This window comes from Phalaenopsis equestris, unplaced genomic scaffold (assembly GCF_001263595.1).
Source record: "Phalaenopsis equestris unplaced genomic scaffold, ASM126359v1 Scaffold200557, whole genome shotgun sequence".
NCBI lineage: Eukaryota > Viridiplantae > Streptophyta > Magnoliopsida > Asparagales > Orchidaceae > Phalaenopsis > Phalaenopsis equestris.
Window position 1 is genome coordinate 226,302 of NW_018220374.1, and position 27,881 is coordinate 254,182.

The window sequence follows — 27,881 nt, forward strand, 5'->3', positions numbered from 1 at the left end:
TCTAAATAAGGCTTATATACTATCTAGCACGATTGTCCACCGAATGAATATTTTTTCTCTAAAAAAACCTATGATTTCTTAACCATGGTTTATGAGTGCATGAATTTTGGACCATCATGAATCTAGATGCTTCATGTAAAAGTTAATTCATATTGCTAATACAATTTTCGCATGACCAATTCATTTTCCAGAAAACCCTTTTTGTTTGAAAACATAAAATATTTTTAATGTGAATGTGAGTGACCATTGAAAATTAAAAATTATAGATTTAGAAAGATTTATGTTTAATTATTCTTGATATAAAATTTAAGACTATACATACTTTAAACACTTGGAGTGAACAAATAAGTACACCTAGGATAGAAAACTGAACATTGAACCTTAGAAGAACTATGATTTATTGACATCAACCGACACCCCAATAAAATTGAAAATGAAATTTTTAGAAAAATTTTATTCTGTCACCACAACTAACAAATTTATGAACTAGGAAAATCACTGTTTAAATAGTGAACTCTTGAAATAATTAAAATAGACTAACCCTAATTTTTTATAACCATAGGCTAGGATAAATCAAAACTGTGGACCTTATGTTAGCTAACATAGATGAAACATATGTCCACACACACCCTAGAATAGTCCACTCTAGAAACCTGAGTTAGTTTACCAAGTACCCAATACATAGAACTAAGAAAAAGGACATATAAAACATATGACCTACCCTTTTGAAGTATAAAATTACCTTAGAATGAAGTAAACCTTAGTTACTGACAAAGATACCGTTAAACATCTAATAATTAGCTGGAGCATCTTAAGCCATTATTATGACAACAAGTAGACCACATGTTATTTTACTAATAGTCTAAGGATATTAATGTACACATGATGATAAAAAGCCATGGGCATCTTGATCGAGTGAGTTATTTTAAAATTTAGGTTAGTCCACATATAACCGCTTGCTTGGAGTTGTTTTAGGTTAGGGATATGCCTCCATCTAGAAATCCTCTACCTTTTTTGATCCCTTAGCATAAAATTTGTCCTAACTTAATCACTATCAAAATTAAATCAATTTTAAATCAGTCTTAATCTCATTCCAATTCAATTCCCATTCATCCTCAACTAAACTCTAGCCAATCTGAGTTAATTCCAAAAATTAATCCCAATTAAGCTAAAAAATACTAAATAAAAAATTAAGCTCTAATAAAAAAAAAAAATTTTAATAAATCAAACGTAATTAAAACTTCAACATTAATAAATTTTAACAAAATTAATAAATCTAAAAAATACTTTAAAATTAAATGAAATTTAATATATTTTCGTAGACTTTTCAAGTTTCGAACCAACCTTAAATTCAACAAATCTTAAATAATTTTAACAATCAACTTTAAAACTAAAATTAAATGACTTTATTAAATATTAATTAACTTCAAAGAAAAAAATCCTCAATCCATTAAAAATGAACTTTAATAATCCTCAAAATTAATTTTAAAGACAAATTAAAAAAAATTAGTAACTTCAACAAATCAGTTTACAAAACATAAAACTTTTCATCAAATTAGGTTTAAAAATTTTGGATAAAATTTTCAAAACTTAACAACCAAACTAAATTGAACATTAATTCAACATAAAGTTATAAAATCAAAATTAAGTCAACAAACTAAAGTTGTTCAACACAAGCAAAGCCAACATTTATTCAAGCGTATCCTTCTATCTAGGTCTTCAAATGTCTACTATCCACATATGTTCATTGATGATAAAAAAAATATCAGACATAACTTTAATCAAGAGTATCCTTGGAATTTATTCTTGAGATGTAATTTATTATGAGGAAGCCCCTTCATAAGGATACCAAACCCACAATAAAGTAAACTTTATCTTACATCAGTAAGGTAAGGAAAAAATATTGGTTTAGTAGATTCATGAATCATGAAGATTTTAATCGTTTGTCTGATTAGATTCATTCTATGGTTACATTTTTATTCTTCAAAATAATATAATATTATTCAAATGCCCAATCATATTATTTAGATAAAAATCATTCAAGATCTATGATGGCTACAGTAAAAAAACCCACAAAAAGATTTTTCTTGCAACACTGCTTGAAATGGTTCCCCTCCATCTCTAGTTCTGCCTTAACATCTCTTTTTATTAATGATATTTCTCCTCTAATTTCTATGAAACTTTGATCATATATTTTTTTTCTTTCTTGGAATTCCTTTCTGTGAATTGATGGGATGGGTCCATCATTTTGAGAAAGTTTATTCTTAAACTCATCAAATCTAGAGATTCACAAATTGACAACGTGTTAAAATTTTTTCTTATATCCCTTTAAGGAAGTTTTCAATCCCAAAACTATTTTTCTCTTTTATAAATGGAAGAATTTTAACACTTAGCCTAACTCATCTCAACGGTGGTCATCATTAAATTCAAAATGGGATTTCATTACTTCACGATGAATTTTGATCTTACTTTTCCATGGTAGACTGCCAACTGGTTGATGAGAAAGCACCTCTGATGGAATTTTGTCTCAGTTCAGAAGAACAATTCCCACTTTTAAAGACGAAGGTTGTTGAAAATACTTATGTTGTGGCCATTATTGCTTATGTTATTTCTTAAATTTAATGTCCTACTGAAAGGGTAGAAGTTCCCAAAGTCATTGAAATTCCCGATCCTATTGAAAAAATTAAGGAAAAATTAGTAGAAGTATTAGGTAAAGCTTATAACATCTCACTAGTGTTTGAAGTTGGCTCATCCTCTAAAACTGTTCTTGTATCAACTAAAGATGAATTAATAAAATAAATCTCCAATTTGTAAAGAAAAGAAGTTAATTGAGAAGGATGATCATGAGTTTGGGTCTGAATTGTCTAAAACCACTTTTCTTCAAAATGGAAGTAGGTTTAACACACTTTCTATTGCTCAAGAAAATTTTAAAATGTGCAAGAGATAACTGATTCAATTCCATGTGTTGTTAAATCTAAACCCTTTGACAAAGGAGATACATAGTTTTGAATTACTATTTTATATCAAATACATATGAAGATGGAAGAAAAGCGGAAATGTACCATGATGGAAGCTCTAAAGTTAGTAGGATGTGTAATTTCTAATAAGTAAGTGAAAGAAATTTTGGAATATCTTATACTTATATGGAAAAAAATGTAAATGTATGAGAAAATAGGCCTCTGTACACCATTTATCATGTGGAAGGTATGATATCTATCATCTGAAGCTTCCCTTTAAATCCCAAAACCTTTTTGTGAAATTTTAAGTACTAAGAATAAAAATAAATCAAACCAAATGGTTATAAAGTTACGTATTAAGGTCAAAGTGTCACCTTTGCCTATAAAGGAAGATTCACTAGAAACCCCTTCTTCACCTACCTCACATGTTCCAAGGAAAATGCCAAAACTTAAAAGAACAAAAATTCTAAATCTGAAATCATTACATAAGAGGTTGATGAGGTGGGTAGTGATGTAGAACTGAACCATATACTTGCTGATTTGAGAATGTTAGGGGTCAAACTATTGACGAGATCTTGAATTAACTAGAAGCTGATCTCAAACAATTGAAAAAGCAGGATGAAAATTCTGAGGTCTTAGAAGAAACTGGTTCTGTCACAATGATTGAAACTAGATCTTTTTTAAGAGAATGAAAGGAAGAGGGCATTGATTTACAAGATTTTATGGTTGAGAAAGGTGATATGTGGGATGTAGCCCAACAACTTCTGAATCAACTAAGAAAGAGAGATGAAATATTGAAAGATTGGATGTGATCATGAATGTCATTCCAATAAATCAAAACTAAATATCAATGTAATCTCAAGTGGTTGAAGTTGAAGAGGGTCCACAACCCTCTACAACTTGACATCTATTGAATGAGTTGAAGTAACATGATGACCACATTGGTAAGTTAAAGAAGCAAATAGAATAATTATTAGCTACAATACCTCCCCTTTAATAGAAAACTCCTAATCCAGTGCTAATTCATTTAGAGATAGAGAAACTCGAGGATGCTCATGTACTTGTTAATTCAATGACAAGAATAGTTGAAGTGGAAGTCTCTAAGCTATAGTCAAAAACCCATTTTCAACTTAAAATAGATTTGAAGGCTTTGATTGATCAACAAATCAAGGATGCTTTAGCTAAATCTTAGGCTCAAAAAGGTAGTACCAGAGGGACGATCTTCTCATAAAGATATCGATACTATAAATTATACTAAATGGTTTGACCACCCAACTTTAATGTCTTTGATGGAACTGGTAATTCAAGAAAACACTTAGCACACTTTTGAGCTAGTTGTTGTAATGCAAGGGTCAATGATGCATTATTATTTCACCAATTTGTTATTAATCTATTTAGAATAGTATTTGATTGATATGTTGAACCACCCAAAAACTTAATTAGGGATTTTGTTGAGTTGGAAGAATTATTCATTAAAACTTATACATGTGCTTAACACCATATCATCATCAGAGATTTTGGTTTTTGAGAAACAAAGATCTGATGAAACTTTGGTAGATTATAACCTGAGGTGGAAAAACTTAAGCCTTAAATGCAAAACATCAATTATGAGAACAACATGTATAGAGATTATATTGATGAATATTCATAAAAAAATAACTTTCATGTTGAAAGGATTCACCATAAAAAAAATTAAGAAATTGATAAGTAAGGCGGCTAGCCTACAAGAAGAAGCTAATTAATTACCATCTTAGAATCAGAAGAATAAGCCAAAACCTTAGAAGGCTTTTCAGAAAAATAATATGGGAAGGAGTGTGCTATTGATAAAGGGCATCAACCAATGAGAAAAAAATCTAAGAATTTTAAGCAACAATAGTGGAAAAAACCACAACAGTAGTATCAACAATAGTAGTAACATCAATAAACTTGTAAAAATAAGAAAAAAAACATTAACTAGGTAAGAATTTGAGTAATTAAAGAACTAAGAATATTCCTTTAAAAATGAAGCTATCAAGAGGATGTTTAAGAACCTGTCCGTGAATTCAAAGTTCAAGCTCACTGAACCTGTTAATCCTTATAAAATCAAAAGGAATAAGAAAATTGACTATTGTCCATTCCACAAAATGGTTGGCAATACCATTGAAGAACGTTTTACATTTAATCATTAGACATAAAAAAATCATAAAAAATGGAAATATAATCATTCTTAGATAAATTCTGAAGGATCCAAAATAGGGTTCTATTAGTATTATCTCTTAGAAAGATATGGAACCACTTGATCCTATATAGAACAGATGGTTGGAAAATAGTTTTATCTAAGAATTCTTAAGAGATTCTCAAACAACTCCAAAAGTCATTTGAATAAGAACTTGAGGAACTCAAACATCTATTAAATCAGATTCTTTTATAGTTTCTGATGAAAGAAAAGTCAAGCAAGAAACCAAACCACTGTTGAAGCACTTTGAAACTAGAGTGAAAACCAATAAAAAAATGTGTTTAAGGAATTTGTTAAGACTTTAGAGAGAAATCTTATTACAATTGTTATTTTGGATAGGGGTTATATGACCATAGCGTCACATGCTTTATGACTTTTTTTGTTCCTGGTGATACTATTAATAAAAAAAGTAGTGATTTTGGTATATTTTATCTCTCTCTATAGGATCTAATTTAATCCACTTAAGTAAAAAAAGCAATAATAACCTTCACAATCTCAATGAAAATAATTCTTAAATTTTATGTGAACATGTTGAAGAAGTTTATTTGGATGATAATGCCTTTTCTGATATTAATATCCCTATCCTTGATATTTAAGGGTTGCTTATTGAGATTGGGATGAAATATTTAGACTGAACAATAATGAGAAGAGATTTAAGAAGACAAGAAACAATTGGTTGATGCTACCATGAATGATATCTTGGAGATAAGTTTCCAAAAAAAAAGTACTTACACCTTGATGCGTGGATAAGAATGCTTAAATTCCTTTATATTTTACACATTTTTATGGATAAAATTGTACTTTAAGGAAATGTATTTTCTTGTTTTTAATACATGTACAACGGGCATTGGAAGTGGTAGAATGTGGCATTTGAGAGATAGATTATTTAAATGTTATAACCTGCCAATTTTATTCATTAGGGCTTACATTTATGCGAGATGGTCGCATAAATAGCCCGAAAAATATGAGGATTTAAATCATGACGAATGATAAATTCAGAATCCTAAAACAAGTTAGAGCTTAAATTTTATAGCAGAGATATAGAAATGCCTAAAGATGAGTTGAGGATTTATGTCGCACTAGCGCCCTAGGCGGACTGCCTCGAAATCCTATGGCTTGTTGTTTAAACTAATGGAAAGATTTGCTGTTGTAGATCATTGTGTTGTTGGAGATCACTGTTGTAGAAGGTTACCAATAGAGTTAGCTCCAGGCTTCTTAGCGAAGTAGCAGTCCTAAAGTCTAAGGTTCAAAAGGTTTAAAGGACAAGTTCAAGTTCAATCATTATGGGGGGGTTAAAGTTGATTTGAGCGGCACTGGTTAGAATCTCATGGTTCCCTCATTTCGATATCACTATTTTCTTTTGAATTTACTTAGCTTAAACAAGTTGATACACTAATTTAATTTAAGGAGATCTCATCAGCTAGCTTGGGTTATCTCCTCTGAGGGACTCCCGTAAATTCAAAAGGTCGTTTTAAGTTTAGTGACATTTCAAATGATTTATGGTTACCTTTAAAAAATTTTTTTTTTGCAACATGTATATAATTTTGCTGGAAATTTAAATAAATTGCAAGTGTAGATGAAGGTATAGTTTCTGAACCCTCAAACCAAGACTCAGCGAGTCCCGAAAGATCTTAGTGGATGATTTTCTAGAATAAAAAATATAATAAGTTCAATATTCCTTCAAAACATCCAAAAGATTCCAAAGTGTTCGATGAACTTTTAAAATCCCTTGAAATGTTTTGAGTTCATTTTGAACTTATTATTTTGTTCCATTAATTTGTTCCATTAATCATCCAATCATCCCAAAGTCAAATTAAAATTACCCCATTACACAGTGAACCTTGATGTTTCAACTATCCCAAGAAATGAAGAAAATTAGATAGTCACTCAACATTTCTTTTGACATTTATATGAATGGGTACCCAAAGGAACAGACTCAAGGTCATTAAGGATTTTAATGCCCAACGTTAAAGTGGGCCTAAAGTGTTTGAAAGTGCTTATCAATTAATTATGTCCATCTTTTCTACTCTCAATTAAGACAATTCTTACATATCAAACCTTGTTCACTATTATGCCCTCTATCATAAGAAATGAACTCCCAAATTTTCAAGATTTAATGAACAATATTTAATCAATTGAAATTAAAACACCTCAAAGACTATTTACTTAATTACAAATCAGAGACTCAATAAATTTTTTTTATTTTTGGTCCACATTATTCTTCTCTGTTCACTGAGCAAGAGGGTATTTTTATTTTATTTTTGTTGTTTTTCTATGAAAATTTAAAAAATTTTGAAGTTTTGGCATTAAATTAAATAAAAAAATCCCTATTTTCTACATAATCCAATCAGTTGCTCGTCAACCTATGATGCGTCGAGCTTTACACTAAAATCTTTGAGTTTAGACATCGAGCCTAGGTCACCACCAAGCCCTTAAGAATCATAATGGGGATTTCTGTGAAGATTAAGATTTTAATTTAAGTAACATGTATTTTCATTTAAAGATAACATTATCATCAATTTTGGGCTTAAGAAAAGTAAATTATCATCCTTTTAGCTTTAGCCCCTCACTTAAGAAAACTTTCGAGATTAGTTGACTTCCAAGTCATGAAGATTGGGGGAAGTTATTATCTGTTGATGTTGTGCAAAGGTGGAGGGTATGTTTCTACCATATAATCCCATTGTATTTCAATCATCGAAATACAATTATCAGGATCAAATTTACCCATTTATCTTTGGTTAACCCTGAATTTTAATTAAGGCAGCTAAGTCCAAAATGACTATCTTGCCCTTGGGGACTTCACCTCATAACTCCTTAAACACAACTCAATTGACTTTGAGGGTTTAAAGTGTTATGTCCATGAGGTAATTAAAATGTTAGAGGATGATATGTGCACCTCTCAAAATTTGATTTAATTTAGATAATTATTTAAATTTAGAAAATAAGATTTTAAAAAGTTAATTTATTTAATCATCCAAAACAAAATTTATATTTATGGAAAAATTATTAGAGGTTTTCTAAGGTCAGGGAAACACTTAGACAAAATTTAATGATTTTTTGAATCAAATTTCTTATTATTTAATTTTAGATCAATTTTCTTGATTTATTTAAATAGAAAATAGTGTTTTATCTACAAAAATTATTTTTAAAATTTTATTAGACTCGTCTCAGTTCAAAAAACTCAGAGAATTAAATTTTGTATCTTTGTGATTTTTAATTTATTTAATGTAATTATTTTAGTGAGAAAAATATGAAAATTCATTTTTTAAGCCTTTAAAATTTAGTTTTAACTTAGAAAAATTAGAAAAAATGTCCTAATGAATTCTAAGTTGTCAAGCAAAGCTTGTACACATTTTGAACCATTTTTGTATTTTTGAAAAATTTGATTATTTTAATTATTTTTAATTCAAAATACACTTTGAAAATGACATATTTTCACAAAAAAAAAGATAAAAATGGGTTTTATTTTTATAAAATGACCCTTATCACAAGGAACTCATAAAAATAATTTTCATAATTTTTCTAATCATATTTAATTTAATATAGTTATTTTTATAGAAAAGCAAGGTTTCCTTAAGAGTTCCATTTTAGTACCTAGACTAAGCCAAATAATTTTGATACTTTTACATTTGGTAGACATTAGTTTTATGAACAATATGGAGCTCATTTTGTTAATTTTTTATATGTATTTAATTTACACAAAAAAATACAAATTATTTACATTTAACTAAGTATAGAAATTCACAAAATGATTCAAAGTTTCACAATACTTTTCCTAGATTTCTCTGACCACCGGAAACCTAGTAAAATTGTTCTCATAATTTTTCAAGTGGTGTTTTGATTTATATAATTAAAATAAGTTAAAATGGTCAACTTTGCTTGAAAATTAGGGTTAGAAGCATAGAGATTCCCTCTGACCATGGAAAAATCAGAAGACATTGCCTCTGTCACGAGGAACAAACCCTCAAAATTTCAAATCATGGTGAATTGTTTTAAGCCATGGAGAATTAAAATACCATAAAGGGTATTTATTAATTAAAAATCAGGGAGTGAGAAAATAATTTTATTTTTAGTTCACATTATTCTCCTCTATTCACTGAGCAAGAGGGTATTTTTCTTGTATTTTTATAATTTTTCTTGAGAAAGCTAAGGATTTTTGAAGTTTAGGCATTTAAAATAATTCAAAAATCCCTATTTTTTTACTTATCCACGCGGCGCTTACTGGATCCTAGGCAACTCCAAAAGAACACGTGACGCTCCGCCATTTGACGCCGCCATCCCCCTCAGCTGCCACGAAGATCGTGCTTTATGCACCACAGATCTATCTGGCTTGATCTCCTCCGTCCGTTGAATACATGCGCGATTGAGCGACTCTCCATTATCGTCCCCAAGTGACCTAACCCGTGAGCCGTTCACACTAAAACCTTATGATCTTGGCCTAGACTCAACCAAACTGCATGGGGTTTGTTCCTAAACCTTCATCTACTCACAAACACATCTATATGGTTTATACAGTATGAAATACAATAAATACGTATGGAGGGTCGAAACAAGCTCGATTTGGGGTTGGAGTTCTATACCTTTGTCTGAGAGGGTAGGCCTCAATAAGATAATTGTGGTAGCTTCGTTTGGTCTCAAAAAACCTCTGGATGAAGTCTTGTGCCCATATGAATGGTCTAGGTATGTTGTCAACCAAGCTCAATTTCAGGTGTTGATCAAAGTCTATGCTAGGGGCTATTTCAGAGGGGGCTTTTATAGGGAATCAACTTCTCTCACTGTGGGGATGGTGTGTGCACAATTAATTGAAGTTTTGTGCACTATTGTGGAGCAGATAGATCTATCCTAGTTTTAGGGCAAATTTAGTGGATAAATTGGTTTAAAGGGGTGGATATCAATGGCTGAGAGCAAGGGGATTGCACTTCGTATGGATTGGAGAAGCTATGGTGAGATTTTGGTAGAGTTTCCTTAGGGTTCTAAGCACTCTCTTCCTTGGCTGTGGAGAGCTCCATTTAAAGCCATGGCTACCTGATGGGGCTCAGGGCTTGGGCCTGCTTGGACTTAGGTGCTAAAGCTTGCTGTGGTGGAGGGAAGAAAGGCTCCAATGGCCAATGGGAGTGAACCAAGTCAGGGAGGTTCAATTTTGGGTTTTGACAATATGGGGCTCCCTTGGGCTAGTTATTTCTGGCGACTGAGGAGGTCTCTGGCTAGGGTTCAGTCACTTCTTGAATTAGAAAGGTTAGGGGGTGCTTAATGATGGTTAACACCAAGGTTAAGCATTGATGAAGGAGATATTTGAGCTTAGGCCAAATATGGGGTGAAATCCCTTAAATCAAGAGACCATTGGTCCATAGCTAACTTTGGCTAGTTTAGGTGGGTTTAACCTAGTCCATAAGGTGTGCTTAGTGGCTGTGGGGACCTTAATTTGGTGACTTTAGGATGGCTAAGTCAACTTTGGTGCATGTGTACAATTTGGGTTCAAATGGCTAAAAGTTGGTTTGGGTTAGGCTAGCCATGACTTTGCGCCCAATTGATTGATCAATATTGTGTAGATGATTGTAATAAAGATTTTTTGGTGAAGGATTGAAATGATTTTGAGTCCAATTAGAAGCTCAATTTGAAGAATTTTGGGATTTTAGTCAATTTGGGCATGCTGGACTAGACTTGGGTCTAAGTTGGGCTAAGTCCAAATTGATGGTTGAAAAAGGTCTATAGGAATGTAATAAAGATTTTTCAACAAAAAGTGGGTGCCAATTTTGGGATTAAGGCATTCAATTTGGTGGAATTTTGAGACAGCCAATTTGGGGACTTTGAACTTGGTTTAAAATTAAGTAAAATTGAGGCTTCATAAAGGCCAATTGAGGGTAAAATTTGATGTGTAGGGGTGTTATGAAGAGTTTAGGATTCAAATTACGGTAAATTGAGTATGCTATGGGGTTCAATTAGGTGGGGTTTTGATTTGGATCAAAATTGAGCTCAAAGCATGGGACAATTAGGCTTCGATTTCGTTTGGATTAGTCATATGAAAGGTGAATTTAAGTTTAGTTAGGGAAATTGCTACTAAATTGATGGATATTTGGGATGAATTTTGGGAAATTGGGCCTTTAAAGGCAATTTGGGGGTTTTGGTCAAAATGGTCAAATTGGCCAAATTGGGTTTAATTGAAGGGTCCAAATTGGTTTTGGAGACACTTGAAGTGATTTTAGAGGTTTTGGGAAACTTTGGGGTGCTAAAGTTTTTTTTGTAATTTTGGCAATTTTGGAATTTTTTTGTGGATTTAGGTGATTTGGGTATTTTGACATGGTTTAAAATGATTTTTGAACAAATTTGAGTATTTTGGGTGAAATTAGGATTTTAACCAACTTTGAGATTTGGGGGTGTTAAGGTAATTTGGGTGGATTTAGGGGCAATAGGCCAAATTGGGTATTTTTGGTGGAATTGAGGTGTCAACCACCATGTATTAGCTGTTGATGAATGAGATTCAAATTTGGGTTCAGGGTTAGTGGGTCAAGGGGATCATCTACATGAGTCTCCCAAAAGATCAATGGGTCAAAGTAAACAATTTTGGGTTTTAGGGTTGTGAATGATTATGGGTGTTAGTGAGTGATAATGAGCGCAAGTGGGTGAAAGTGAGTGAACTAGCTCCAGACTAACACCCAAAGTCAACCCTAAGGTCAATCAGTCCTATGAGGAATCATCTTGAGCTCCCACATAATTATCCCATCTACTAAGTGCTAGAGGTTAGGACCAATATATTAAACTTCAAGTTGAGCAAAGAGGAGTTTAGAGTTTCTAATGGTGAGGCTTTCTTTTCTATTTTTCTAGGAATTGTCAACAGGAAAATCCTATGGCTAGGCCTTAAGTAACTAAAGAGGGAAAACTAAACCTCAACCAAAAGAGAGGTAAGAAAACGGACCCCCAATAGGTGTGGTGTGTTGGGCTAAGCACACCGTGCGTATTGGCGTTGACCGATGAGGTCAATAAAATCAATACAAACTCCTAAGTTGACAGACATAGAAAGGAGTGTAGGTGTAGAATTTGAGTGATTTCCACTAGGAGTGTAGAATTTGAGTGCTAGTTATTTCCACTAGGAAATATGATCGGTGAGTATTTGATCAAAATCAAAGAGCTAGAACTCTCACTGGGGATTGTAGAGTGGGTTTCAAATTATCAAGTTTCAGGTGTTTATAGAGGATGGTAATTAGTATGTAGGTGCTGAAACTAAGATGGGAATTGAAATTTGGGTATCAATCTCAAAAAGAGGAGTCAGAATTTAGGTACCGACCTTGAAAGGAGGGAATCAGAAGTTAGGGACTGATTAAGAGGTGAGGGTTGAAATTTAAGTATCAATCTCAAAAAGAGGATCTGAAGTTACAGACCGATCTCGAAAGAAGGGAATCAGAAGTTAGGGACTGATTCCGAAAATGAGAATTGAAACTTAAGGATCAAACTCAAAAATAGGATCAAAAGTTAGGGACCAACCTCGCAAGAAGGGAATCAGAAGTTAGGGACTAAATCTGAAATGAGAATTGAAATTTAAGGATCAATCTGAAAAAGAGGATCGAAAGTTAGGGACCGATCTCGAAAGACGGGAATCAAAAGTTAGGGACTGATTCCAAAAATGAGAATTGAAATATAAGGATCAATCTCAAAAAGAGGATCAGAAGTTAAGAGGATCAGAAGTTAGCAGGAATCAGAAGTTAGGGACTGATTCTGAAAATGAGAATTGAAATTTAAGGATCAATCTAAAAAAATTGAAATTTAATTGAAATTTAAGGATCAATCTAAAAAAGAAGATCGGAAGTTAGGGACCGATTTCTAAAAAGGGAATCAGAAGTTAGGGACTAATTTTAAAAATGAGAATTGAAATTTAAGGATCAATCTCAAAAAGAGGATCAGAAGTTTGGGAACGATCTCAAAGAAGGGAATCACAAGTTAGGGATAGATTCTGAAAATGAAAATTGAAATTTAAGGATCAATATCAAATAGAGGATCGTAAGTTAGGGACCAATCTCAAAAGAAGGAAATCTGAAGTTAGGGACTGATTCCGAAAATGAGAATTGAAATATAAGGAGCTATCTCAAAAAGAGGATCAGAAGTTAGAGACCGATCTCAAAAGAAGGGAATCAGAAGTTAAGGACTGATTCCAAAAATGAGAATTGAAATATAAGGAGCTATCTCAAAAAGAGGATCAGAAGTTAGAGACCGATCTCAAAAGAAGGGAATCAGAAGTTAAGGACTGATTCCAAAAATGAGAATTGAAATTAAAGGATCAATCTCAAAAAGAGGATCGGAAGTTAGGAACCGATCTCGAAAGAAGGGGATCAAAAGTTAGGGACTAGTTCTGTAAATGAGAATTGAAATTTAAGGATCAATCTAGAAAAGAGGATTGAAAGTTAAGGACCGATCTCAAAAGAAGGGAATCAGAAGTTAGGGACTGATTCTGAAAATGAGAAAGAATATTTAAGGATCAATCTCAAAAAGAGGATCAGAAATTACAGACCAATCTTGAAAGAAGGGAATCAAAATTTAGGGACTGACTCCAAAAATGAGAATTGAAATTAAGGACCAGTCTCAAAAAGAGGATCGGAAGTTAGGTGCCGACCTTGAAAGTATGAAATCAAAGTTAGGGACTAATCTCGAAGGAAGGGAATGAGAAGTTAGGGACTGATTCTGAAAAATGAGAATTGAAATTTAAGGATCAATCTCAAAAAGAGGATCAGAAGTTAGGGACTGACCTCGAAAGAAGGGAATCGGAAGTTAGGGACTGATTCCGAAAATGAGAATTGAAATTTAAGGGTCAATCTCAAAAAGAGGATCAGAAGTTAGGGACCGGTCTCGAAAGAAGTGAATCAAAAGATAGGGATTGATTCTGCAAAAAAGAATTGATATTTAAGGATTAATTTCAAAAAGAGGATTGAAAGTTAGGGACTGACCTTGAAAGAAGGGAATCAGAAGTTAGAGACTGATTCTGAAAATGAGAATTGAAATTTAAGGATCAATCTAAAAAAGAAAGTAGAAAGTTAGGGACCGACCTTGAGAGAAGGGAATCAAAATTTAGGGACTGATTCAAAAAATGAGAATTTAAATTTAAGGATCAATCTCAAAAAGAGGATCGGAGGTCGAAAGAAGGGAATCAGATGTGAGGGACTGATTTCGAAAATGATAATTGAAATTTAAGGATCAATCTCAAAAACTAAATCGGAAGTTAGGGACCGACCTTGAGAGAAGGGAATCAAAATTTAGGGACTGATTCAAAAAATGAGAATTTAAATTTAAGGATCAATCTCAAAAAGAGGATCGGAGGTTAGGGACCGATGTCGAAAGAAGGGAATGAGATGTTAGGGACTGATTTCGAAAATGATAATTGAAATTTAAGGATCAATCTCAAAAACTAAATCGGAAGTTAGGGACCGACCTTGAGAGAAGGGAATCAGAATTTAGGGACTGAATCCAAAAATGAGAATTAAAATTTAAGGATCAATCTCTAAAAGAGGATAAGATGTTAGAGACTGATCTCAAAGAAGGGAATCAGACGTTAGGGACTGATTCCAAAAATGAGATTTAATATTTAAGGATCAATCTCAAAAAGAGGATCGGAAGTTTGAGATCAATTTCAAGGAAGGGAATCAGAAGTTAGGGACTGATTCTAAAATGAGGATTGAAATTTAAAGATCAATCTCAGAAAGAGAATGAAAGAGAATCAGAAGTTAGGGAAGTTAGGGACAAACCTTGAAAGGAGAGAATTAGAAGTTAGGGACTGATTCCGAAATGAGGTTTGAAATTTAAGGATCAATCTCAAAAGGAGAATCAGAAGTTAGGGACCAACCTCGAGAGAAGGGAATCGGAATTTAGGGATTGATTCCAAAACCATAATTGAAATTTAAGGATCAAATCTCAAAAAGAGGATCAGAAGATTGGGACCAACCTTGAAATGAGGAAATCAGAAGTTAGAGACTGAGTCCAAAATGAGGATTGAAATTTAAACATCAATCTCAGAAAGAGAATCAGAAGTTAGGGACCAACCGAAAAGTGAGAGAATCAGAAGTTAGGGACTGATTTCGAAATGAGGTTTAAAATTTAAGGATCAATCTCAAAAGGAGAATCAGAAGTTAGGGACCAACCTCGAGAGAAGGGAATCGGAATTTAGGGATTGATTCCAAAACCATAATTGAAATTTAAGGATCAAATCTCAAAAAGAGGATCAGAAGATTGGGACCAACCTTGAAATGAGGAAATCAGAAGTTAGAGACTGAGTCCAAAATGAGGATTGAAATTTAAACATCAATCTCAGAAAGAGAATCAGAAGTTAGGGACCAACCGAAAAGTGAGAGAATCAGAAGTTAGGGACTGATTTCAAAATGAGGTTTAAAATTTAAGGATCAATCTCAAAAGGAGAATCAGAAGTTAGGGACCAACCTCGAGAGAAGGGAATCGGAATTTAGGGATTGATTCCAAAACCATAATTGAAATTTAAGGATCAAATCTAAAAAAGAGGATCAAAAGATAGGGACCAACCTTGAAATGAGGAAATCAGAAGTTAAAGACTGAGTCCAAAATGAGGATTGAAATTTAAGAATCAAATCTCAAAAAGAGCATTGGAAGTATGGACCGACCTCAAAAAGAGGGAATCAGAAGTTAGGGACTGATTCCTGAATGAGAATTGAAATTTAAGGATCAAATCTCAAAAAGAGGATCAGATGTTAGGGACCGACCTTGAGAGGAGTCAATCAGAAGTTAGAGACTTATTCTGAAATGAGAATTGAACTTTAGCAGAGAATTTGTGGTGTTGAATCCATAGATATATGTCATGTGAAAAGGTTGACATTATTGAGGAAGATACGTGAAATTTTGTGAGATTTAGTGCAGACAAGGACGGTGGTGCTGTGCGACTAAAGTGTAAGAGACCTCGAAATCGAGAAAAACAACTCAACAAATTTGTTTTCTTTTTTTTTCTTGTTGTTTTTATCACGTTTACTTTTCAAAATATGTTTTTTCCAAAATTTAATTTTTGTTGGTTGATTGATTTTCAAAAGAGTGTTTTATTTAAACTTTATTATTAAGTTTTTATTGTTTTGTTCTTTGTTTATTGTAGTTCAGAACCAACATATGGTTTCATGGCTTTTATCCATCGCACAAAAGGGGCAATTGAACAACAAAAGGCAATTGAACAAACGGACAAAATTTTTGAAAAATATTTCATTAATCTGCTCCAATAGGTATAACAAATTGAGTACATGCCAAAGCCACAAAAAGGTACAATAGGCTGAATGCATCAAAGTACATCGGGAAAATATCTGATGCTGGGTACATATCGCAAGCTGAGCATATTTGGTACATATGTCATTATATTAGCAGTGTCGAATTGCAGTACAAAAGGGTGTCTCCTGAGTGTCCATCTTTGGTGTGGTGAGCTTCTGATCGAGCTAACCTACTAAACTACACTCCATAACAAGAGTTCCCTTTGCATGTTTTTACAGGTGCAACCCTCTCATAGCTCGTATGACAGTAGTTATTCCAACTCCAAATCTGGTTGAAATCGATATGGCATTTTGCTGTCATCCATCCTTCGGAAAGTTACAGACACCTTACGGCATCGTACCTTATGGCCTCGTACCCCTGGAATGCAATGTTTAGCGATGTCTGCTCCATTTCCTTTAAGAGCCAGCACTGAACCCACTGGTAACGGAATCTCCACAGATCCTCTAAACTCGCTGGGTCCAATGATGTCTATCTCTTTCCCAAACAAGATATTACTTTTGCTCATGAAGGAGACTATACAGAAAGATCTCACAAAATCATGATGGTCAATATGCTTAGGTGTGCAGTCACCTTCATCATATATATTGATGATACAACTGTTGGGAATACAGTCAGCTAGAAGTATGCAGAAGTATGCTCCATCAGACCTCCATCAGACCATTCTGTTGATCATCCTTTTTATCATGGGAGGTAGTGGGTCCACTTCATCGTATCTCAAAATCCATGGGAGATTTCCTTGTCAGATTTCCTTGCCTTGTCTGTCTTGGGTGAAATTGTAACAGCAGCCACATTGTATAATGATCCTGTTTTTTCCACGCATCCATTTCCATGGCTCAGAATAAGTTCTTTCCATCAGAAGGCCCGCTTGACCTTTGTCTCTTAGATAAAAAATGTAGTTGAGAATACTTCTTTTGTCGCTTTCGGAGAAGACCCTGGTGTATAGCTCCAAGTCTTCTAGTATGTTGATGAATCTTCCTTGAACATCTTCATAGAATTCAAATTCTTTTTTTTACTTTACTCATCTCATATTATTCTGCCGCGGAGATGATCGGCGGTTGTCGAGGATACTCCCTCATTTTAGTATCTGTAGAAATCCAAGCTGGAGTTGTCTTTGTCTGCAGCGGAGCATACGACTCTATGTCCAACGGGATATGCGGCTCTGTATCCAACAAGATATACAGTTCCCCCATCGGGTGATCAATGGTCTGAAATCAATTGTCAGTGGATGCGTACTCCTCCAAAGTACTGTAGCACTCCAAATGGAGAAACTTGCAATCCGGGCACTCCACAAATGCCCTTGTAGTTGGTGTACGTGTAGGTATCTCGGTGTTGAATGCTGGGCAACTCATACTAAGAACATCTGAAACTCGTGGTATCTCCAATTTTGTAGCTAATCCGGACTCATCAATCTGTAGCAGGTAGGCTAGAAGAGGCCTCTCTCATGCCTGGATTGTAGATATTCCCTTCAGGGATAGGGGTGAGCAAGTTTTTCACCTCCTTCTGGCGTCTTTTTTCTTCACGTAAGAAAGTCCTATGCTTTCGGTGGTTGGCGTTTCTACGATAAGTTCTCCACAATGGTGCATCTGGTGGTCTTTCATCATTGGCAGCCACCAGGCCCCCGGTTGGTGTAGCTATCATAGACAGCATACGATTAGTCTCCTCCATTAGATCTTGCTGTACTATCACATTTGTTCCCTTTTAGTGAGGAATTATCTCTAGTGCATAACCTTAGTAGCAATGGCAGCCCTTCTTTTTCCTGACAACTAACCACATCAATCAGAGGACCCTCATAGTCCATGTCAACCTGACTAATATCCATGTCAAAGTCTATGGTGCCATCTTGCGGTGCCCTTTCTTTGTTAAGTGTGAGGTTCAAGTCATCTTTGAAAGCAAAGATCAGCCTCTGACATGACATTTTTTCTCTGCAGACGACATGAAAAACATCAGCGAGCTAAAATTTAATAGGAACAAGAACAAAACAAAGTGTTTATTAAAGAGAATTTTAGTTTATGTTGTTGAGAAAATTTTTCATTTATGTATCTATTTAATTTAACTTAGTAGAATATCAAATTTAAAGGTAGAAAGAAGAAAGTCAAAGTATGTAATTTCAGAAAGCTTTCATTATATTGAGGTTAATTTTATTACAAAATTTTTTGGACCCGGTCACAGACGTTTGTCCAAATAATTAACCCCAGATTGATCAAAATTTCAAAATTTCATGTTAAGCAATGTCAAGTTGCGTAGTATGTCTTCAGGTATCTCCATTGATTAACAGCATGGGTCTTTCAGTCCAAAAATCTACTAGCTTGTAGGCTCCTCTTGTGTAGACCTTTACCATGATAAATGGAATCTCCCAAGTTGGCTTGAATTTTCCACCTATCTTGCGGCGTGCAAGAATAGGCCTTTTGAGCACGAGTCTGAGGTCACCAATTTTGAATGTCCTCGGACGGACCAATTTGTCATGATCTTGTACCATCTTTGCTTGATAAAGCTCCAAATATTGATAAAGCTCCAAATATTTTGCTTGATAAAGCTCCAAATATTGTTGTGCTTCTAGTCATTTTCCTTCGAGACTTTCCAATTCCTCAAGTATGAATTTTGCATTTTCTTCTGTTGTCAGTTGATTGGCAACAGTGATTCTGAGAGACTGCGTCTGCACTTCTAACGGTAGTACTACCTCGGACCTGTACACGAGCATGTAGGGTGTACACTGAGTGAGAGTCCTGAACGTTGTCCGGTAAGCCCACAAAGCTTCTAGTAGTCTGTTATAGTCTGTTATGCCAATCTATGCCAATCTCTTTTATTTTCAACCAGTGTTTTCTTCACAATCTGTATCAATGTCTTGTTGAAGGCCTCGGCCAGGCCATTTTCCCTAGGATAGTAAATTGTAGAGTATCTCCAATCTATCCCGTGTTGTTTGCCAAAATTTTTGATTTTGGTGCTTCTGAAAGTTGTCCCATTGTTGGAGGTTATTCTGCGCGAAACCCCGAAATTGTAAACGATTTGACTTTTGAAGAATTGAAAGATGTGCTATGTTGTAACCTCTCGTAACGGCACTGCCTCTGCCCATTTGGAAAAGTAATCTGTAGCGGCAATTATAAATCTGTGTCCTTTGGAAGATGGAGGGTCTATCAGACCTATTATGTCAGTGCCCCAATATTTGAATGACCACTAGGCGACTGTTGGGTGTAGCACATTTGGAGGTTGGTGCAAGATAACCCCAAGCACTTGGCACTGGTTACACTTTCTGGCTGTATCCATACAGTTAGACATCATTGCTGGCCAATAATATCTAAGTCTCTTGATCTACATTTTCATTTTTGGCACTGACTGGTGAGCACCACACAATCCGACATGTACTTCTTTGATAATATTTTGTGCTTCTGCTTTGCTTAAACATCATAGCCATATCTGGTCGAATGATCTTTTGTAGAGGACATCTCCACTAAAGCATATGACATAGCCCTTTTTGTGATGTGGTGTGCTACTGACTTGTCCTCTGATAGCTTTCTATTATGCAAATATTCTATTAATGGCTTGCTCCAATCTTCATTGTTATCAGCAATCGCAAACATCATTTCTTTTTTTTTTCTAAGCTTATGTAGATTGTCGAGGTTGGTTTGAGACAAAACTTATCTTCCTTGTACAGTAATATCAATTGAATCCTCTGCGGGACATGCCAGCTCCTTGGCATGTTCTGCTAGAGCGTTAGTATGGGCATTTTCTCTCCTAGGAATCTAGTAGAAAGTTACATCAGGAATTTGCTACAGCAACTTCATCGTGTACTGATAGTATTCTGCTAACCTTGGTTTCAAAATCTTGTACTGTCCGACGACTTGCTGGATGACGAGCTGTGAGTCGCCATAGATGGCAATGTTTGTTAGATCCATTGAGATTGCAAACTCCAACCCAGTAATTAAGGCTTCATATTCTGCTTCATTGTTAGTACATGGCTCTGTCAGGTGGTATGAGTACCTCAGCATACCCTTATCTGGTGTGATAAAGATCAAACCAATCCCTGCTTTGCCCGATATAACTATGCCCAATCCTTTATCTTTTTTGGCTGACAAAGCATTGTCAAAGTACATCTCCCAGCATTGCGCATTGGAGAATTTCATTTGTAATAATTGTTCATCTGGTAACTTGTCATTAAGAGGGGACCCAGTTGGAAGTGGGTGTGCAGTGAGGAAGTCTGCTAAAATATGTCCCTTAATAACATGGAGGGGAACAAAAGTTATATCAAATTGCAATAAAATCATTGACCATATTGCTAGACATCCGAAAAATGTTGTTTGGATCATAAAATATTGCAAAAGATTAATTTTTTAGATTACGGTAATCTTATGAGAAAGCATGTAGTGTCTATGCTTTTGGGCGGTGAAAATCAAAGCTAGACAATGCTTCTCAAAAGGTGGATACCTTTTTTTTGTCGGTATTAGGTGACGAATCAAGTAGTAGAGTGCATTTTCTTACCCTCATCATTGACTAGGGCTAAGAGGGCTCCAAGAGTGTGATCTAAGGTCACGATATAAAGTATTAAAGGTTTACTTGGGATAGGGCTGCGAAAATAGAAGGCGTCATTAGATATTATTTAACGTCCTCAAAAGCCTGCTGACATTTCTCTTCCCAAAAAAAATTCACATCCTTTTTAATTAATTCCTATAAGGGTTGACACCTGCCTAAGAGATTAGAATTAAAGCATCTCAGATATGCCAACTTCCCTTGAAAAGAACATAGTTGTTTTAAAGTTTTGGGAGGAGGCATTTCCAAGATAGCTTTAATCTTATCCGGGTCGATCTCAATTCCCCGATGATGGACAACAAATCCTAAAAATTTCCTGGATGTAATGCCGAAGGTGCACTTTAAGGGATTCATTTTATGGTCATATCGTCATAACCGTTTGAATACGATCCTCAAATCATACAAATGGTCTATCTTTTGTTTACTCTTGATGACCAAATCATCCATGTAGCATTGTACTTGTTCTTGGTTATGAATAAGATCATAAAAAATCTTTGTCATAGCTCATTGATACGTTGCTCTGGCATTCTTCAACCCAAATGGCATCACTGTGAAACAAAAGATCCCAATCGGTGTTCTGAAGCCTTTAAGTGACGCATCTTCTGGAGCCATCTTGATTTGGTTGTATCCCGACGATCCGTCCACAAAGGAGAAAATTTCAAGTGTCAAAGCGATATCCACCATCATTTATGGTACCAGTAACGAGAACTCATCTTTTGGACATGCTTTGTTTAAATCCCTCAAACCGACACAAACACGTATTTGTCCATTTTTCTTCTTAACAGGTACAATGTTAGCTAACCAAGTCGGGTATTGCTCTTCCCTTACAAAGTTAGAGTTTATTAACTTCTCACCTCGACAATTACTTGTTGCTCTATTTCAAGGAGCATTCCTTTTGGAGCTTGTTTTATTGGGGTCATATTTTTTCCACCCCGAGTTTGTGGCTGCAACCTCTACTTACATTCCTGACATCTCATCATAGCTCCATATGAAGCAATCTTTAAATTTTGTTAGCAGTTTGATCAATTCTAAAGATTCTTCATCATTGAGTAGAGAACTTATAAATATAAGTTGGGGCTGCTCTTCTGTCTCAAGGTTAATTTCCTTCAGTTCATCAACAGTTGATTTAATTTCTTCCTCAAATTCTGGCGGAGCATCTTCTATTAGTTGATCAGTAGAGTCATCCTCCACATCGAGGCAATCCACTTCCAATTCGTTAGTAATAACCATATAAAATTATGAATCATCCACTGGTCTGACTGTACCAAATCCGAGACCTTCTTTCGAGTTGGGAGTTCGACTTTTGACATCCCTTAATTTTTGAAAAAGTTGTAATTTATCTTTTGGCATTTGTGTTGAAAAATGTCCTTGTTGAATCAACTTTTGTACACAAGGCAAAAAACAACCAAAATGCAGTTCCATTAATTCATTAGGATCATCATCCAAATTTATATGATTTTCAAGATTGGTAGATGTAAAAACAACCAAAACACAAATCTACATTAAAATTTGCTTGGCTTTGAACTAGGACTACGGACTGAAGAATGATAAAATTTGCTTGGCTTTGAACTAGGACTACGGACTTCCTTGACCTTTAAACTCTTGACCTTTTGAAGGAGAATCGGAGTAGGGGTCATGGTGTTCACATAGTGGTTTATCAGATCATACATCATCTCATATTCACTTTTCTCCACTTCTTCTAAGGATATCTCATACTGAGGTTTCTACTTCTTCTATTTTGTCATCATTATTTCATCTTCAGAACTTTCTTCATCATTAATGTAGATGGTCGGCCTAGTCTGTTCAGCAATTAAATTGGTTCTCGCTCGTCCATGTCCCTGATCTCGACCTCAGGTGCGCGAACTAAAAGAACCCCAACAAACTCATTGCAAAAGGGTAGTGGAAGATCATTGAAGCAGAGTTGAATGGCCCTGCCACTGTAATTCTTTTGAATCTTCACTCTTACTGGTCATAATATCACGAGAGAAGACAGTTTTCTTCGGAGGCGCCTAGTAGGAGTCATCTTCATGAATTCCAACTTCATAACCAGAAAACAGTTGTAGATCTTCCTTGATGCAATGTTCTTGTCCTTCCTTGTAGTACTTAATGTATTATTGTAGAGAAGTTGGAACCATGTTGTGTTCATGAATCCATGGTCAACCAGGTAGAGTATTAAAACAGGTCTCGACGTTGATGATACAGAATTTAGCAGTTGTTACTAGTTCTGCAACTTTCATAAGCAATGTAATTGATCCAAGAGCTCTCTCTCCCTTTTGGTTAAATCCTCTTAGCATCATTTTATCGGCTGTAAGCTCCTGAGCTTCAATGTCTAGATAGGTCAATGTTCGTAAGCTCATCAAGTTGAGTAATGCTCCAGGATCTACTAAAACTCTGGACAACACAAATCTGCTGAAGCTAACAGAGATATAGAGTGGACGAATGTGGTCGGTGGTACCGAGCAACAAATCTTCATCTGTGAAAGTTACCCCAGAACATTCTTTTAATGAGCAAACTTCATCTGAGAATGTACTGAGCAACTGGGCTAAGCAAATCTTTGGGTCAAGCAAAGCTGTAACCAGAGACTCTCTCATCTCCTTTGACATGATTAGAGCATCGTAGATGCTTAATTTGGTCGGTAACTTCCTAAGATGAGCTAGCACATTGCAATCCACTTTGTATGATCCTCCAATTTTCTCTTGGTTATGTGTTTCTTCCATTGGTGGAGGGGGAGCTAGCTCTTCTCAAGTTACTATTTGCTTTCCCTTATCCACTGGAGTTGCCCTCAGGGGTAACACTCTTCCACTCCTTAAGTTCACTTTTGTAATTTCCTCTTCTCTAGATATCATTGTCGAATCTTCTGGTGTTTCTTCTTTGTCAAAAATATCTAATTTAATGTCGAGTGATCCATCATGGCGCTCGAGGATTGGTTCTTCACTCCTGGTGCTGTCATAGGAGGTATTGTGGATGCCTTCTTCAGTCTTGTCAATGAGTTCATCGAACTCGAGTACGATTTGAGGATCACTTTAGGAATCGAGATCAAGACCAAATTGGTCAAAATTGGATATGTTATCACTAGAAACAGTGAAAGCGTAGCAGAAATCATAATCGTTATATTCATAAGACTGTGGAGGGACAAAAAGAAAATCATACATGGTCAGGGATTCGAAGATTTTCTTCCCTGAATCCGAGATAACTAATCTAGCAGAGGCAGCCCTTATCCTACCCCCCGTGCTATCATTCTTCGTAGTGGTATTCTTCTTCTTCTTTGACGATGACGAATCTTTTGGCAAAATCTTCATCTCGGGTTTGGCAGGCTGAAGACTCTGAACGAGAGTTTGTTTTGATGAAAACTGGATCTAATTCAATATTTTCTTGGACGATTTGCTCTAAACTGTACTCCATCCATCTTTTCCAGTATATGGGTCAATTAGAGAGATTAGCTTAGCCGAAATTATATTTATAGAACCTTTTTTAGGTTCTTTTAAATATTCTTACGGGATCATTATATTCCCTTCTTTTAGATTTTTCTCGAGCCAATCCTTGAAAATAAAACAATCTGTATGGTATGACCATTCTATAGTGTGTCGAAGAAAACTGTGATATGGACAATAATTTGGTTGATCTTTCTTGTTGACCTCTTTAGGTTTCTTTGGATCTAGTAATCTGAACTCAAGCTTCTTCATGAGACTTCTAAAATCTTGGATACAACTTTGTCTTTGAAGGAATATACCATTTTCTGTCGTTCTGCCAAAGATATTCTCTTATTCTCTGCCCGGTGCAATCCTCCCTGAGGCGGTCGCTGGCTGGATTGGCCATATTGTTGTGTCTATTTTTTATCATGTTGTGATGACGATTGATGAGGATTTTCTGCATGTATCATCATCATTGGTTGTTTTCCTTTATCAACAGTTTCCACTATTCCGGACTTCTTTTCAAATACTCAGGTTGCCTTGGATTTCTCTTGAGAATCCATATGTTTGATTTCTTCTTGAAGACTACTGGCTTTGTTGAGTAGCTTCTTGAAGGATTTGATGGTGAGTCCCTTGAGCATGAAAGCTACTGACCCATGAATGCTCATGAGTAAGATCTCAATCATGTGATGTTCCTGCAGCTAAGGTTCACATTTCATGCTAAGGTTTCTCCACCTCAAAATGTAATCCACTAAAGTCTCGTTGGGTCTTTGCTTCTCCACTACGAGATTTCCAATAGAAACATGTTGTTGTTTGCACTCCAAAGAATCTTTCCACAAACAACTATTCTAGCTCAGTGAATGTCTTAACTGATCCGTTGGGTAATTAGACATACCAATCAAAAGCGATCCCTGACAGGCTGCTGACAAACTGGTAGAAAAGTAAGGCTTTGTTAAGTCCAATATTACCACAACTGGCTCTGAAATGTGCTATATGTTACCTGGGATTTCCAGTCCTATCGAATATCTTAAAGTTTGGTGACACAAAACCCTTAGAGAAGGGTACAACATCAAACACCTGAGAGTAAGGTCTACCCTTTAAAACTAATGCACCACCCTTAGATTGGGTTAAGGCTTCCCAAACTTGTTTGACCATTTGCTTGACCATTTGCTTAAATTCCTTAATTCCTTTTATGGCATGGTGCTTTAAGGAGAATCTTTCTTTGATTGCTCATCCTTGTTTGCTGAGGCAACTTCACTCGTTTCATCTGTGATTTGTATAATCTACAGTTGGTTGATTTATGGAGAGGCTAACTTTATAGGTTGAGACTGTCCCTTAACTGTGGCCGTGGTAGTCAAGGCTTCGACCATCTCTTCCATCCTTTTCTCTAGTTGGCTGACTTGTTCATCCCTTAAGAAGATAGTCCTACGCAGCTCATCTGCGGCGTTCTCTTCGATGAGAGGTTGAGCGTCACGCGCAGATGCATTGGCTCTTGTCTAAATGACATGGACATCCATGAAATCTTCTTCAAGGTACTCGTTAAAGTCAAAATATTTGTTATCATCAATGGAGGCTCCATGTTCTCAGGCCAACTCGGAAATCTCAATCTTATGCTTCTTGACCTTTTCTTTGATTATTGATTCTTGGACTGTCTTAAGGTTTGGATGACCCTGCTGGACCTCCTCCACTTGCTCCTCCATCTCGCTAGCAATTGCTGCGACAGTGTCAGATACTTCGGACCCCATCTTCATTCCATGATCTTGCTCCACGGGCTTACGGGATTGTATCGGTACAACAAACTTGGGTATCCATACCTTTTTCTTTGACAGTGATGTCTTGACAAGGAGTGCTTGGCAGAAACATCGGTATGTCGAGGAGAGGTATGCTTCCTATGTTGCAGACCAGATACAATACTGGGAAATTTCTTCATCTTTTTCTTTGGTACTTTAAGAACATCCTTGAGGCAGGTGATTGGTAAAATTCTTGGACCCAGACATGACTTGACTGGTCGACAACCCATAGGTCTAGTAACAAGGGAATCAATAGTAAATATGGAGGTATCAACACCGATTCCCAAACAGAACCAGACGAGAATGTGGGCAGGTAAAATTTCAATTAACATTTGAGATCGTCTGGCAGAATTGACGTCCCTTAGAATTTCTTTCTTCATGCAAGGGGATATTGCACGTCCCACTCATTTGAGTAACTCACCAACTGAACAACCTTCTTTAACAGCTAATCTCTGAAAGATTGAACTAACTCAGGTGATAGGAGCAGGCTTCTTCCTCTCCCCACCATGTCCATAAAGTGACGGTAAAGCAGCGTTGATCTTTTGGATACTCTCGTACCCGTTAGTGTCCATTAAAGGATGAAACATACTTCCTCGCAGAAGTGGGTAAGTTTTCGACAATGCTGGATCATCCTGATGAGGATCTTTGTGAACAGGTTCTTCCTCGAAAATCCGGGCTATAGTAGCCCTCCAAACCTTCTTATTACGGTTTCTCCTTTGGATTTGAATTAATGGTGCAGTCCTCGAACTCGATTTGATTTCAAATACTGATGGTGGGACAACCAATCCTTCGGTTGGGTCTTCAAAGATCATGACCTCTTTTCCCTTAGCAACAGCGGGAATAACAGGCTTGGTAGGTGCCATGGCAGAAGTAGTTTTGACCTTCCTGTAAAAGGGAAAGTCTTTAGGGCAATTCAGGTTAAACTCGACAGAAGGTTATTGAACCTCTGGAATGGCAACTTTCATTATGACGAACGGGGCTTTCCCAAGAACCACCTCAAGATATTCAAATCCTGCTTCAAACTTGATGGTAGGAGCAACATTGTAGGCATCGCGACTGTCGACAGGTTGTAGAAGAAAGTAAGCATTGGGAATGCCATTGCAACAAATTTAAAAAGAAAGCTCTGGGGTTAGTTATTTGGCCAATACCTCGTAATCATAGTGCGAGCACTAAAATTAACATAGGTTGATCTTTAGACTGAGTAAGTCCTTATTTAATTTCAAAATAGTTAGAAAGTAGAAAGATTTAATTAATATAAGGAAAATCTAAAGAGCACGCTCAACATGACATAATCTGATTTAATTTGCAAAACAACAAATCAAACTCGAAAGGGAAAGTGAAGTTTTAGGACCTAGTGCGGGACCAACTTAACAACATACAATACCCATGTGGAACAGGTCCACCAACACACCTATTGGGGATCTGACCCCACATGAAGATTAAAAAGTCCTTAATGGCCTCTTGAACCTCTCTGTTCAAAGGTAGTCGAACAGCGGTCCTGAAGTCCAAAGAGTTGACCGTTCTTTCCCAAGATAGAAATGGGTAAAACATGCCAATGAGAGAAGCGTAATTTGGATCATGAGGGACATGAACACATTACCGATGTATGAAGATAATATTTCTTGATTTAAATGGAGAGAAAAGCTAGTCCCCAGCGGAGTCGCCATAAGCTGTCGGCACTATCTTTGGTTGGAAGAGTTGCCCGTTGGAAGCTGTCGGCTGCCGGAAT